The following is a 5,000-nucleotide window of genomic DNA, read 5'->3' on the forward strand; positions in this document are numbered from 1 at the left end:
TGGTACTCTAAAATGATGGCACTTAGTCAAATTTCCGCCTTTTTTTTGGACTTCCAGCGAGGAGAGGGACAATTTTGCGTTCCTGACCCAGGTGGAGGACCATAGCACGTCGGCCTTCTTAAAGGGACATCCTCCTAGGCACTTAGTCAAATTTACACCTTTTTTTTGGACTTCCAGCGAGGAGAGGGACTAATTTTGCTTTCCGTACCCGGGTGGAGAACCATAGCAGGTCAGCCTTCTTAAAGGGACATCCTCCTAGGCACTTAGTCAAATTTCCGCCTTTTTTTTGGACTTCCAGCGAGGAGAGGGACTAATTTTGCTTTCCGCACCCGGGTGGAGAACCATAGCAGGTCAGCCTTCTTAAAGGGACATCCTCCTAGGCACTTAGTCAAATTTACGCCTTTTTTTTGGACTTCCAGCGAGGAGAGGGACTAATTTTGCTTTCCGTACCCGGGTGGAGAACCATAGCACGTCGGCCTTCTTAAAGGGAAATGCTCCTAGGCACTTAGTCAAATTCACGCCTTTTTTTTGGACTTCCAGCGAGGAGAGGGACAATTTTGCGTTCCTGACCCAGGTGGAGGACCATAGCACGTCGGCCTTCTTAAAGGGACATCCTCCTAGGCACTTAGTCAAATTTACACCTTTTTTTTTGGACTTCCAGCGAGGAGAGGGACTAATTTTGCTTTCCGTACCCGGGTGGAGAACCATAGCAGGTCAGCCTTCTTAAAGGGACATCCTCCTAGGCACTTAGTCAAACTTACGCCTTTTTTTTGGACTTCCAGCGAGGAGAGGGACTAATTTTGCTTTCCGTACCCGGGTGGAGAACCATAGCAGGTCAGCCTTCTTAAAGGGACATCCTCCTAGGCACTTAGTCAAATTCACGCCTTTTTTTTGGACTTCCAGCGAGGAGAGGGACTAATTTGGCGTTCCAGACCCAGGTGGAGATTCATAGCAGGTCGGCCTTCTTAAAGGGACATGCCCCTAGACACTTAGTCAAATTTACGCCTGAAAATAGGGCCCCAAAAGAACTGGAAATAATGTCTTTAATTCAGGGTGCATTTGCAGCGAGTGTCCACCAGAGGGCTCCAATTCCCCCACTATAGTCCTGGTACTCTAAAATGATGGCACTTAGTCAAATTTCGGCCTTTTTTTGATGACTTCCAACTAGGAGAGGGACTAATTTTGAGTTCCGGACCCGGGTGGAGAACCATAGCACGTCGGCCTTCTTAAAGGGACATCCTCCTAGGCACTTAGTCAAATTTCCGCCTTTTTTTTGGACTTCCAGCGAGGAGAGGGACTAATTTGGCGTTCCAGACCCAGGTGGAGAACCATAGCACGTCGGCCTTCTTAAAGGGACATCCTCCTAGGCACTTAGTCAAATTCACGCCTTTTTTTTGGACTTCCAGCGAGGAGAGGGACTAATTTTGCTTTCCGCACCCGGGTGGAGAACCATAGCAGGTCAGCCTTCTTAAAGGGACATCCTCCTAGGCACTTAGTCAAATTCACGCCTTTTTTTTGGACTTCCAGCGAGGAGAGGGACAATTTGGCGTTCCTGACCCAGGTGGAGAACCATAGCAGGTCGGCCTTCTTAAAGGGACATGCTCCTAGGCACTTAGTCAAATTTACGCCTTTTTTTTGGACTTCCAGCGAGGAGAGGGACTAAGCACGTCGGCCTTCTTAAAGGGACATCCTCCTAGGCACTTAGTCAAATTTCCGCCTTTTTTTTGGACTTCCAGCGAGGAGAGGGACTAATTTGGCGTTCCAGACCCAGGTGGAGAACCATAGCACGTCGGCCTTCTTAAAGGGACATCCTCCTAGGCACTTAGTCAAATTCACGCCTTTTTTTTGGACTTCCAGCGAGGAGAGGGACTAATTTTGCTTTCCGCACCCGGGTGGAGAACCATAGCAGGTCAGCCTTCTTAAAGGGACATCCTCCTAGGCACTTAGTCAAATTCACGCCTTTTTTTTGGACTTCCAGCGAGGAGAAGGACAATTTGGCGTTCCTGACCCAGGTGGAGAACCATAGCAGGTCGGCCTTCTTAAAGGGACATGCTCCTAGGCACTTAGTCAAATTTACGCCTTTTTTTTGGACTTCCAGCGAGGAGAGGGACTAATTTTGCTTTCCGTACCCGGGTGGAGAACCATAGCAGGTCAGCCTTCTTAAAGGGACATCCTCCTAGGCACTTAGTCAAACTTACGCCTTTTTTTTGGACTTCCAGCGAGGAGAGGGACTAATTTTGCTTTCCGTACCCGGGTGGAGAACCATAGCAGGTCAGCCTTCTTAAAGGGACATCCTCCTAGGCACTTAGTCAAATTTACGCCTTTTTTTTGGACTTCCAGCGAGGAGAGGGACAATTTTGCGTTCCTGACCCAGGTGGAGGACCATAGCACGTCGGCCTTCTTAAAGGGACATCCTCCTAGGCACTTAGTCAAATTCACGCCTTTTTTTTGGACTTCCAGCGAGGAGAGGGACAATTTTGCTTTCCTGACCCAGGTGGAGAACCATAGCACGTCGGCCTTCTTTAAGGGACATCCTCCTAGGCACTTAGTCAAATTTACGCCTTTTTTTTGGACTTCCAGCGAGGAGAGGGACAATTTTGCTTTCCTGACCCAGGTGGAGAACCATAGCACGTCGGCCTTCTTAAAGGGAAATGCTCCTAGGCACTTAGTCAAATTCACGCCTTTTTTTTGGACTTCCAGCGAGGAGAGGGACAATTTTGCTTTCCTGACCCAGGTGGAGAACCATAGCACGTCGGCCTTCTTAAAGGTACATCCTCCTAGGCACTTAGTCAAATTCACGCCTTTTTTTGGACTTCCAACGAGGAGAGGGACTAATTTGGCGTTCCGTACCCAGGTGGAGAACCATAGCACGTCGGCCTTCTTAAAGGGAAATGCTCCTAGGCACTTAGTCAAATTCACGCCTTTTTTTTGGACTTCCAGCGAGGAGAGGGACAATTTTGCTTTCCTGACCCAGGTGGAGAACCATAGCACGTCGGCCTTCTTAAAGGGAAATGCTCCTAGGCACTTAGTCAAATTCACGCCTTTTTTTTGGACTTCCAGCGAGGAGAGGGACAATTTTGCTTTCCTGACCCAGGTGGAGAACCATAGCACGTCGGCCTTCTTAAAGGGACATCCTCCTAGGCACTTAGTCAAATTCACGCCTTTTTTTTGGACTTCCAGCGAGGAGAGGGACTAATTTGGCGTTCCAGACCCAGGTGGAGAACCATAGCAGGTCGGCCTTCTTAAAGGGACATGCCCCTAGACACTTAGTCAAATTTACGCCTGAAAATAGGGCCCCAAAAGAACTGGAAATAATGTCTTTAATTCAGGGTGCATTTGCAGCGAGTGTCCACCAGAGGGCTCCAATTCCCCCACTATAGTCCTGGTACTCTAAAATGATGGCACTTAGTCAAATTTCCGCCTTTTTTTGATGACTTCCAACTAGGAGAGGGACTAATTTTGAGTTCCGGACCCGGGTGGAGAACCATAGCACGTCGGCCTTCTTAAAGGGACATCCTCCTAGGCACTTAGTCAAATTTCCGCCTTTTTTTTGGACTTCCAGCGAGGAGAGGGACTAATTTGGCGTTCCAGACCCAGGTGGAGAACCATAGCACGTCGGCCTTCTTTAAGGGACATCCTCCTAGGCACTTAGTCAAATTTACGCCTTTTTTATGGACTTCCAGCGAGGAGAGGGACTAATTTTGCTTTCCGCACCCGGGTGGAGAACCATAGCAGGTCAGCCTTCTTAAAGGGACATCCTCCTAGGCACTTAGTCAAATTTACGCCTTTTTTTTGGACTTCCAGCGAGGAGAGGGACTAATTTTGCTTTCCGTACCCGGATGGAGAACCATAGCACGTCGGCCTTCTTAAAGGGAAATGCTCCTAGGCACTTAGTCAAATTCACGCCTTTTTTTTGGACTTCCAGCGAGGAGAGGGACAATTTTGCTTTCCTGACCCAGGTGGAGAACCATAGCACGTCGGCCTTCTTAAAGGGAAATGCTCCTAGGCACTTAGTCAAATTCACGCCTTTTTTTTGGACTTCCAGCTAGGAGAGGGACTAATTTGGCGTTCCGTACCCAGGTGGAGAACCATAGCACGTCGGCCTTCTTAAAGGGAAATGCTCCTAGACACTTAGTCAAATTTACCAAACTTTTCTATAGAGCCCTGGTACTCTAAAATGATGACACATAGACAAAAAACCAAACTTTTCTATAGAGGCCTGGTACTCTAAAATAATGACACTTAGTCAAATTTCCGCCTTTTTTTGATGACTTCCAACTAGGAGAGGGACTCATTTTGAGTTCCGGACCCGGGTGGAGAACCATAGCACGTCGGCCTTCTTAAAGGGACATCCTCCTAGGCACTTAGTCAAATTCACGCCTTTTTTTTGGACTTCCAGCTAGGAGAGGGACTAATTTGGCGTTCCGTACCCAGGTGGAGAACCATAGCACGTCGGCCTTCTTAAAGGGAAATGCTCCTAGACACTTAGTCAAATTCACGCCTTTTTTTTGGACTTCCAGCTAGGAGAGGGACTAATTTGGCGTTCCGTACCCAGGTGGAGAACCATAGCACGTCGGCCTTCTTAAAGGGAAATGCTCCTAGACACTTAGTCAAATTCACGCCTTTTTTTTGGACTTCCAGCTAGGAGAGGGACTAATTTGGTGTTCCGTACCCAGGTAGAGAACCAAGGCACGTCGGCCTTCTTAAGGGGACATCCTCCTAGACACTTAGTCAAATTCACGCCTTTTTTTTTGGACTTCCAGCTAGGAGAGTGACTAATTTGGCGTTCCAGACCCAGGTGGAGAACCATAGCACGTCGGCCTTCTTAAAGGGAAATGCTCCTAGACACTTAGTCAAATTTACCAAACTTTTCTATAGAGCCCTGGTACTCTAAAATGATGACACATAGACAAAAAACCAAACTTTTCTATAGAGGCCTGGTACTCTAAAATGATGACACATAGACAAAAAACCAAACTTTTCTATAGAGGCCTGGTACT

The sequence above is a fragment of the Nerophis lumbriciformis genome, unplaced genomic scaffold (assembly GCF_033978685.3).
Source record: "Nerophis lumbriciformis unplaced genomic scaffold, RoL_Nlum_v2.1 HiC_scaffold_74, whole genome shotgun sequence".
Classification (NCBI taxonomy): Eukaryota; Metazoa; Chordata; class Actinopteri; order Syngnathiformes; family Syngnathidae; genus Nerophis; species Nerophis lumbriciformis.